This window comes from Pan troglodytes, chromosome X (genome assembly GCF_028858775.2).
Source record: "Pan troglodytes isolate AG18354 chromosome X, NHGRI_mPanTro3-v2.0_pri, whole genome shotgun sequence".
NCBI classification, from domain to species: Eukaryota; Metazoa; Chordata; class Mammalia; order Primates; family Hominidae; genus Pan; species Pan troglodytes.
This window is the reverse complement of record NC_072421.2, coordinates 83745840-83757142: the sequence shown is the minus strand read 5'-3', so window position 1 is coordinate 83757142 and position 11303 is coordinate 83745840. Positions and strand designations below refer to the sequence as shown.

The 11303-nt window shown below is 41.3% G+C and overlaps 1 pseudogene; it reads left to right on the top strand.

Moving 5' to 3' along the window:
- The first annotated feature begins 2021 nt into the window (after positions 1-2021).
- On the top strand, positions 2022-9709 carry LOC465738 (stress-induced-phosphoprotein 1-like; annotated as a pseudogene).
- Positions 9710-11303: the final 1594 nt, after the last annotated feature.

Sequence of the window (11303 nt, the reverse complement as noted above, 5' to 3'; positions counted from 1 at the left end):
ATTCATGAGCATGGGATGTGTTTCCTTTTGTTTATGTCATCTATGATTTCTTTCAGCAGTGTTTTGCAGTTTTCCTTGCAGAAATCTTTCACCTCCTTGGTTAGGTGTATTCCTAAGTATTTTATATATTTTTTGCAGCTATTGTAAAAGGGAGTTAGTTCTTGATTTGATTCTCGGCTTGGTCGCTATTGGTGTATAGCAGTGCTAGTAATTTGTGTACATTGATTTTGTATCCTGAAACTTTATTGAATTCATTTATCACACCTAGAAGCTTTTTGGATGAGTCTTTAGGATTTTTCAGGTATATGATCATATCATCAGCAAACAGTGACAGTTTATCTCTTTACCAATTTGGATGCCCTTTATTTCTTTCTTTTGTCTGAGGAATCCCAGTACTATGTTAAATATAAGTGGTGAAAGTGGGCATTCTTGTCTTGTTCCAGTTCTCACAGGGGATGCTTTCAACTTTTCCCCATTCAGTATAATGTTGGCTGTGGGTTTACCAAAGGTGGCTTTACCACAGGTGGCTTTTATTACTTTAAGGTATGTCCCTTCTATGCCAATTTTGCTGAGGGTTTTAAGCATAAAGCGATGCTGGATTTTGTCAGATGCATTTTCTGCATATGTTGAGATGATTATATGATATTTGTTTTAACTCTGTCTATGTGGTTTATCACATTTACTGGCTTTTGTATTTTAAACCATTCCTGCATCCCTAGTGTAAAACCCACTTGATTATGATGGAATATATTTTGGATACGCTGTTGGAATCAGTTAGCTAGTATTTTGTTGAGGATTTCTGCATCTATGTTCATCAGAGATATTGGTCTATAGTTTCCTTTCTTTGTTATGTCTTTCCTGGTTTTGGTATTAGGGTGATAACTGGCTTCATAGAATGATTTGGAGAGAACTCCGTAAATCTCTATCTTTTGAAATGGTTTCAGTACTATTGGTACCAATCTTTAATTGAATGTCTGATAGACTGCAGCTGGGAATGCATCTGGTCCTGGATTTTTTTTTGGCAGTTTATTTTAATTACAATTTCAATCTCGCTGCTTGTTATTGGTCTGTTCAGAGTTTCTATTTCTTCTTGGTTTATCTATTTCCAGGAATTTATTATTATTAAATTATTATTTATTATTACTACATTATTATTATTATTATTATTATTATTATTATTGAGACAGAGTCTTGCTCTGTCACCCAGGCTGGAGTGCAGTGGCATGATCTCGGCTCACTGCAGCCTCCACCTCCCAGGTTCAAGCAATTCTCCTGCCTCAGCCTCCCAAGTAGCTGGGACTACAAGAGCAAACCACCATGCCCGGCTAATGTTTGTATTTTTAGTAAAGACGGGGTTTCACCATTTTGGCTAGGATGGTCTTTATCTGCTGACCTCGTGATCTGCAGGGGTTTTTCTTTTTTGTTGCATTGTCAGGCTGCAAATTTTTCAAGCTTATATGTTCTTCTTCCTCTTGAATGCTTTACCACTTAGACATTTCTTTCACCAATACCCTAAATCATCTCTTTCAAGTTCAAAGTTCCACAGATCTCTAGAGCAGGGGCAAAATGCCACCAGTCTCTTTGCTAAAGCATAGCAAGAGTGACCTTTACTCCAGTTTCCCATAAGTTCCTCATCTCCATCTGAGACCAATTCAGCTTGGACTTAATTGTCCATATCACTATCAGCATTTTGGTTAAAGCCATTCAACAAATTTCTGGGAAGTTCCAAACTTTCCCACATCTTCCTGTCTTTGGAGCCCTCCAAGTCTCTAGGAAGCTCCAAACTTTCCCACACTTTCCTGTCTACTTCTGAGCCCTCCAAACTGTTCCAACCTCTGCCTGTTACCCGCTTGCAAAGTTGCTTCCACATTTCGGGTATCCATATAGCAGCACCCCACTACCTCAGAACCAATTTACTGTATTAGTTCCTTCTCACACTGCTATGAAGAAATACCAGAGACTGGGTTGGGAACGCAGAGCGGACAGATTCGATTCAGCGGGGTTCCGGGCCGCGCTGTGCTATGAAGCAGGTCAATGAGCTGAAAGAGAAGGGCAACAAGGCCCTGGGCATGGAAAACATCGACAATGCCTTACAGTGCTACTCCGAAGCCATTAAGCTGGATCCCCACAACCACGTGCTCTACAGCAACTGTTCTGCCACCTATGCCAAGAAAGGAGACTACCAGAAGGCTTACAAGGACGGCTGCAAGACCGTCGACCTAAAAGCTTGACTGGGGCAAGGGATATTCACGAAAAGCAGCAGCTCTAGAGTTCTTAAACCGATTTGAAGAAGCCAAGTGAACCTACGAGGAGAGCTTAAAACACGAGGCAGATAACCCTCAACTGAAAGAGGGTTTACAGAATATGGAGGCCAGGTTGGCAGAGAGAAAATTTATGAATGCTTTCAACATGCCCAATCTGTAACAGAAGTTGGAGAGTGATCCCAGGACAAGGACACTGCTCAGTGATCCTACCTACCGGGAGCTGATAGAGCAACTATAAAACAAGCCTTCTGATCTGGGCACAAAACTACAAGATCCCCGGATCCTGACCACTCTCAGTGTCCTCCTTGAGGTCGATCGGGGCAGTATGGATGAGGAGGAACAGGTTGCAACACCTTCACCACCACCCCTTCCCAAAAAGGAGACCAAGCCAGAGCCAGTGGAAGAAGATCTTCCAGAGAATAAGAAGCAGGCACTGAAAGAAAAAGAGCTGAGGAACGATGCCTACAAGAAGAAAGACTGACAGCCTTGAAGCATTACGACAAAGCCAAGGAGCTGGACCCCAGCAACATGACTTACATTACCAATCAAGCAGCGGTATACTTTGAAAAGGGCGACTACAATAAGTGCTGGGAGCTTTGTGAGAAGTCCATTGAAGTGGGGAGAGAAAACAGAGAAGACTATCTACAGATTGCCAAAGTGTGTGCTCGAATTGGCAACTCCTACTTCAAAGAAGAAAAGTACAAGGATGCCATCCATTTCTATAACAAGTCTCTGGCAGAGCACCGAACTCCAGATGTGCTCAAGAAATGCCAGCAGGCAGAGAAAATCCTGAAGGAGCAAGAACGGCTGGCCTACATAAACCCCGACCTGGCTTTAGAAGAGAAGAACAAAGGCAACGAGTGTTTTCAGAAAGGGGACTATCCCCACGCCATGAAGCATTATACGGAAGCCATCAAAAGGAACCCGAAAGATGCCAAATTATACAGCAATCGAGCTGCCTGTTACACCAAACTCCTGGATTCCAGCTGGCACTCAAGGACTGTGAAGAATGTATCCAGCTAGAACCGACCTTCATCAAGGGTTATACACGGAAAGCCGTTGCCCTGGAAGCGATGAAGGACTACACCAAAGTCATGGATGTGTACCGGAAGGCGCTAGACCCGGACTCCAGCTGTAAGGAGGCGGCAGACGGCTACCAGCGCTGTATGATGGCGCAGTACAACCGGCACCACAGCCCCGAAGATGTGAAGCAACGAGCCATGGCCGACCCCGAGGTGCAGCAGATCATGAGTGACATAGCCATGCACCTTATCCTGGAGCAGATGCAGAAGGACCCCCCAGGCACTCAGCGAACACTTAAAGAATCCTGTAATCGCAAAGAAGATCCAGAAGCTGATGGATGTGGGTCTGATTGCAATTCGACAATGACTTGTCCATCCCCGCTTCCCTTCGCCCTCATGTGGAAAGAGGAGCGGGGACCGCGGCAAGCAGCACGGAGCGGAAGGGAGAGCAGGGGGAGAGAAGGCCTCACCTCTCTGTATTTATACATAAGCCCAGGGAAAACACGGAGATTTGTACCTGCGCTGTTCGTGCTGCCGCTGCCTCTGGGCCCTCTCAGCACATACATGGTCTCTTCACAGCTGCCCTTGAGTTCAGTGTCTCCTTTCCCTGCCCCCAGTGGCTGTCTCAGTTGCTCTCCCATAGTTGGTTATTTTTTATTTGGGGCAGTGGGCATGTATAGGGAGGGGAGGGGGTTCTTCCCAGCCTCAGGTCCCAGCTGTCTCACGTTGTTTATTCCGCGTCCCCTTCTCCAATAAAACAAGCCAGTTGGGCAAGGTTATTTTTTAAAAAAAAGAAAGAAAGAAAGAAAGAAATACCAGAGACTGGGTAACTTATAAAGAAAAGAGCTTTAATTGGCTTACAATCCTGCATTGCTGGGAAGGCTTCAGGAAACTAACAACCATGGCAGAAGGCAAAGCAGAAGCAGGAACGTTCTTTACAAGGCAGCAGGACAGAGTGAGTGCAAGCAGGGGAAATACTAAATGCTTATAAAACCATCAGATCTCCTAAGACTCACTCACTATCATGAGAACAGCATGGAGGAAACTGCCCTCATAATCCAATTACCTCTACTTGGTCCGGTCCTTGTGAGGATTATGGGAATTATAATTCAAGATGAGATTTTGGCTGGGGTCACAGCCAAATCATATCAGGGTACCCTGCTTATTACCTGGTGATGAAATAATGTGTACTCCTAAGACCCTGTAACACTGAATTTACCTGTATAACAAACCTGCACATGTACCTCTTAACATAAAAGTTATTTAGGAAGAAAAAAAAGACAAAAACGCAGGGCATGGTGGCTCACACCTGTAATCCCAGCACTTTGGGAGGCCGAGGTGGATGGATCACAAGGTCAAGAGATTGAGACCATCCTGGCCAACATGGTGAAACCCCATCTCTATTAAAAATACAAAAATTAGCCGGGCGTGGTGGCATGTGCCTGTAGTCCCAGCTACTTGGGAGGCTGAGGCAAGAGAATCACTTGAGCCTGGGAGGCGGAGGATGCAGTGAGCAGAGATGGCACCACTGCACTCCAGCCTGGTGACAGAGTGAGACTCTGAAAAAAAAAAAAAAAGACAAAAACAACTACAGACTACAGACAATGTAAGCTTTAAATTGGAGCTCAGCTATGCACTGACACAAAGCTTTCAACACATCAAAAGTAATTGCATGTTGATTGGGTAAATGAGAATTGACTACCAAGGGTGGGTTTAACACTAGTGATCAGATTTCTGGTATACCTGCTATGATAGGTTGGAGAATATATCTATATATATACAGCAGAAGTCACAAACTCATGTTCTCACAGGTACCCGGCAGGTAATATAAATGAGTGAAGTTGTCTGATGTAAGAAGAAATATCTCGACATGGGAAACAATACTTGATATGGTTTGGCTCTGTGTCCCCACCCAAATCTCATCTTGAATTGTAATCCCATAATTTCCACATGTTGTCGGAGGGATCTAGTGGGAGATCATTTGAATCACGGGGGCAGTTTCCCCCATACTGTTCTCATGGTAGTGAATAAGTCTCATGATGTTTGATGGTTTTTCAGGGGTTTCTGCTTATGAATTCCTCTTGTTTTCTCTTGCCACCACCATGTAAGAAGTGCCTTTCACTTTCTGCCATGATTCTGAGGCCTCTCCAGTCATGTGGAACTGTAAGTCCAATGAAACCTCTTTTTCTTCCCAGTCTTGGGAATGTCTTTATCAGCAGTGTGAAAATGGACTAATAGAGTAAATTTTTATTAGTAGAGTGGGGCGCTGCTGAAAAGACATCCAAGAATGTGGAAGTGACTTTGAAACTGGGTAGCAAGCAGAGGTTGAAACAGTTTGGAGGGCTCAGAAGACAGGAAAATGTGGGAAAGTTTGGAACGTCTATAGAGACTTGTTGAATAGCTTTGCCCAAAATCCTGTAGCAATATGGGCAAAAAGGTCCAGGTTGAGGTGTCTCAGATGGAGATGAGGAACTTGTTGGGAACTGGAACAAAGGTGACTCTTGTTATGTTTTAGCAAGGAGACTGGTGGCATTTTGCCTCTGCCCTAGAGATTTGTGGAACTTTGAACTTGAGAGAGATGATTTAGAGTGTCTGGCAGAAGAAATTTCTAAGCAGCAATGCATTCAAGAGGTGACTTAGGTGCTGTTAAAGGCATTCAGTTTTAAAAGGGAAGCAGAGCATAAAAGTTCAGAAAATTTGCAGCCTGACAATGTGATAGAAAATAAAAACCCATTTTCTGAAAAGAAATTCAAGCTGGCTGCAGAAATTTGCATGTCATGAGGAGCCAAATGTTAATCCCCAAGTCAATGGGGAAAATGTCTCTAGGGCATGTCAGAGATCTTCATGGCAGCCCCTCCCATCACAGGCCTGGAGACCTAGGAGAAAATGGTTTCACGGGCCAGGCCCAGGGTCCCCATGCTATGTGCAGTCTAGCAACTTGGTGTCCTGTGTCCCGGTCACTCCAGCCATGATGAAAAGGGGCCAAGGTACAGCTAGGTCTGTTGCTTCAGAGGGTGGAAGCCCCAAACCGTGGCAGTGTCCATGTGGTGTTGAGTCTATGGGTGCACAGAAGTCAAGAATTGAGGTTTGGGAACCTCCGCCTGGAATTCAGAAGATGTATGGAAATGCCTGGATGCCCAGGCAAAAGTTTGCTGCAGGGGCGGAGCCCTCATGGAGAACCTCTGCTAGGGCAGTGCAGAAGGGAAATGTGGGATCAGAGCCCTGACACAGTGCCCCTATTGGAGCACCACTTAGCGAAGCTGTGAGAAGAGGGCCACCATCCTCCAGACCCAGAATGGTAGATCCATCGACAGCTTGCACTGTGCACCTGAAAAAGCCTCAGACAATCAACACCAGCCCATGAAAGCAGCCAGGAGGGGGGATATACTCTGCAAAGCCACAGGGCAGAGCTGCCCAAGACCATGGGAATCCACTTCTTACATCAGTGTGACCTGGACATGAGACCTGGTGTCAAAGGAGATCATTTTGGAGCTTTAAAATTTGACTGCCCCACTGGATTTTGGACTTCTGTGAGCCCTGTAAACCCATTGTTTTGGCCAATTTCTCCCCTTTGGAATGGCTTTATTTACCTAATGCCAGTACCCCCATTGTATCTAGGAGGTAGCTAGCTTGCTTTTGATTTTACAGGCTCATAGGTGGAAGTGACTTGCCTTGTTTCAGATGAGACTTTGGACTGTGGACTTTTGGGTTAATGCTGAAATAAGACTTTAGGGCACTGTTGGGAAAGCATGATTGCTTTTGTAACGTGAGGACATGAGATTTGGAGGGGCCAGGGTTGGAATGATATGGTTTGGCTCTGTGTCCCCACTCAAATCTCATCTTGAATTGTACTTCCATAATTGTCATGTGTTGTGGGAGGGACCTGGCAGGAGATAATTTGAATCATGGGGGCAGTTTCTCCCATACTGTTCTCATGGTAGTGAATAAGTCTCATGAAATCTGATGGTTTTTTCAGGGGTTTCTGCATTTGCATTCCTCTCATTTTCTCTTGCTGCTGCCATGTAAGAAGTGCCTTTCGCCTCTCACCATGATTCTGAGGCTTCCCCAGCCATGTGGAACTGTAAGTCCAATTAAACCTCTTTTTCTTCCCAGTGTCGGGTATGTCTTTATCAGCAGCATGAAACTGGACTACTATGAAAGTGATCTTCCATTTTCCTGCTTTTGACTGAGATACAGCTACAGAAAGTTATTATTTTTTATTTTCCTTTCAATTACTATAGGAAAAACAATTGTGCAAGAAAAACAAGAATTAACAACTGACACTTAAATTCAAATGTGTTTATGTGAAAGATTTGGCTATGTGTTGTCAGTTTGTGACTTCTGGTTTAGAGTGAAATGTAAAAATTGTTAGGTTATCCAGACATTGTGACGTCAGGCACACAGCACCATCTGTGAAGTACTGTTCCCAGGAAGTTGAAGCTGAGTGTAATTAAGTCCCCAGAGTTAACTTTCATTTATGAAAATAAGGAAGACAGAGAAACTAAGAAGGACATAGACAAATCCAGAAAGTGGGATATTCCATAAGAACAACTGTTGTGGTTTCTCTAACTAGTCAATGGCAGGGAAAATAAAAGTGAGAGAAGATACTGTTCTAGATTCACAAAGACCAAAGAGGTATCAATTAAGTGGAATTTATAAATTTTGTTTCAATCCTAATTAGAGCACACATTTTTAAATAACCAGGAATATTTACTTGTAGACAAGATATTAGATTATTTATTGATACAAAATAATAATACATATTTGTGAGGTATATGTGATATTTTGATACATGCATACAATATATAATGATCAAATCAGGGTATTTACGCTATCCATCACCTCAAACATTTATCTTTTTTTTTTGTGTTGGGAACACTTAAATCTTCTCTTCTAGCTGTTTTGAAATATACAATAAATTATTATCAATGATAATAATCCTGCTGTGCTGTTAAAAGTTAGAATGTATTCCTTTTATCTAACTGTATGTTTGTACCCATTAACCAACCTTTTTTCATCTACCCTACCCTTCCCAGCCTCTGACAACTATCACTCTACATTCTAACTCCATGAGATCAACTTTTCTAGCTCCCACATATGAGTGAAAATGTGTGATATTTGTCTTTTTATTCCTGGTTTATTTTACTTAACATAATGACCTCTAGTTCCATCAATATTGCTGCAAATGACAGGATTTCATTGTTTTCTAATGGCTGAATAGATTCCAGAGTATGTATACAAAATTTTCTTTATCCATTCGTATATTGATGGACACTTAAATTAATTCCATATCTTGGCCATGGGAATACTGCTGCAACAAATGTGGGTGAAGCACTGTATTGTATGGTAATTCTATTTTTAGTTTTAGAGAGCCTTCCGTGCTGTTTTCCATAATGACTGTACTCATTCACATTCTCACTAACCATAAATAAGCGTTATGTAACAGAGTATCCGTGATTGCATGTAGAGGTGAAATTATGTGATGTCTGAGACTTGTCTTAAATACTTATGAAAAATGAGAAAGAACAAAAAGAGATAGATGTGGCAAGTGAGGCAAATCTTGATAATGACTGAGTCTGGTGATTGGTATATGTGGGTCCATTGTACAATTTTCTATTTTTGTTTATTTTTGGAAGTATTCATTAAAAAAATTTAAACTACAGAGAATTTCACTTCTAGGTATGGTATATTATTACCCTACCTGACAACTCTCTCCTCCATCCCACTGAAGAAAACAAATATAAAACTCAGGCACAAAACAAAAAGTGAATACTTGAATGTAGTGGAGAGTGGTCAGAAGTGTCTGTTGGATGGGAAGTACATGTTTACTTGGTGGAAGGGAAATAAGTACATTCCCATCTCTGCAATTGTTAGTCAGCAGCTAAGTGCGCTCCACACTTAGATTTTACTGACTCGACTACCAATCTTTTATTCTGAAAATTGATATTCAAAGAAACACTTTTTTTTCTGAATAAACCTTATTTCAGGGAACACAAATAGTTGACTGGAGAAATTCCTTCTTTGTAGACAAATACAAGCTTTTAAAAGAAGAATGACAGAATTAAGAAATCATTTTGTTTTGTTTTATTATGTTTCATTTTGCAACATGTAGTGAAATAATGGATCTTGGTAACAATCATCAGCGGATGCTAAAACCATTAGGAGAAAGGCTATGGGGATTACGCAATGGATGAATTGGACTGATAACACAGGAACTCACTCATCAATCTTAATGACCATCATTAACAGGGGACGACGAGATATCATAGCACAATGCAGAGGAAATACACAGCACTCCCTCTGAAGCATCATGACCAAGGAATTCAAGCTGAATTTAAGCAAGCCTCTGGATCTGACTTTCAGTTTAATAGGAAATATGGCGGATACAGAAACAAGTTAGATGATACCAAGTCAACAGTGTAGGACATTCCACAAGTCAATTGATCTAATTTCTCCAGTACCTTAATGAAATGACATGAAAACTAAGTGAGGGAAGGTGGCAATTGTAGAAATAAGATACTTTTGTGGTAGAATCTCTGAAAGTCAGAAGTGGACTTTGTTTGGATCCTGAAACAAACACAACAATTAAAAGCTATTTTTGATACAGTGTAGGAAACTTAGAATATAGAACAGATATTAAATGATGACAGGGAATAATTATTAATTTATTTATTTGTAATAATGGATAAATAGTAAGATAAACAAGAAAAAATGTTTATTGGTTATAGACACATATAGGAGTCTAAAGTATTTAGAATAAAGTGATACGATAGCTTGGATTTCTCTAGAAATATTCCAGTAAAAAAAAAGAAAAATGGAACATAATTGGGAAGTTATGGTAATTTTTTTATGCTGAATAGAGGGACTCATGAGTTCATTATACTTTTTTTTTCTTTCAAAGATGGGGTCTTGCTTTGTCACCAAGGCTGGAGTGCAGTGGCGTGATCATAGCTCTTGGGCTCAAGCAATTATCCCACCTCAGCCTCTCAAGTAGCCAGGAATACAGGTATGCACACCATGCTTGGCTCATTTGTTTGTTTGTTTGTTTTGTTTTGTTTTTTATTATGAAGTTCCTTAAAGAACAAATTTCTATTTGGTTTTCATTACATAATTTGACACATCTTGGGTTTATAATGTATAGGAATAGAAAGACCAGTAGTTTTTCTGCAATGGAAAAATTTTATGATCTAAACTCTGGTGAAACATAATTTATGGACCAAATATCAGGAGAAGGCTTCACATTTCATATGTATTCAAAATTTCATTTACATATTTCAGTTAAATTCTCAAGTTTTCAGAGGAGTCAACAAAAGTTGTTTTTATCTTTCAGCCTAGTAGGCTGGAAAATGTAGCATCTCTTCAGATGTTGGAAACACTCTTCTCAGTGTTCAGGAATGCCACCGCTGCTCCTTTTAGCACAATCCCCATATCCCTGGGCTTTTCTGATCCACTTGAATTAGTTCCTGGTGCACAAGGATTGCTATCTGTGCCATGCTATGGTTCCTATTCCACAATCGAGATTACCAGTGGGTAAACGTGTGAGGTAAAGATCATAGACCAGAACAGGAGAAGACAGTCAGATCTCCCCAACTTGGCTCCCTCTATGCCCTCTTCTCATATGCAGTTGGGTTGATGTCTGCTTCACAAGAGAGAAAGAGACTTTCATGCCTCTGTCTGGAAAAGACTAATTCAGCCCAACCTTCCTCTCCTGAGCCAACCAGATAGGTATGCTCTGTAATCAATGTATGCAAAGTTTCAAAGGGAAAACATAAGTTGATGCATGACAGATGTGATCACTTTCCTTCTTGCGTGTGTTCTGAATGTTTTATTTTATTTTGGTCGTTTGTTCCCTACTTTTTTTCCCTACTTTTATTTTAAGTTCAGGCAGTCCATGTGCAGGTTTGTTACATGGGTAAATTCTGTGTGGCTCAGGCTTGGTATATGAATTGGCTGGGATTTGTCTTCTGATTTGTGAAACCAAAAAATTGAATCCAATAAACTGAATGCTAAAGCCATG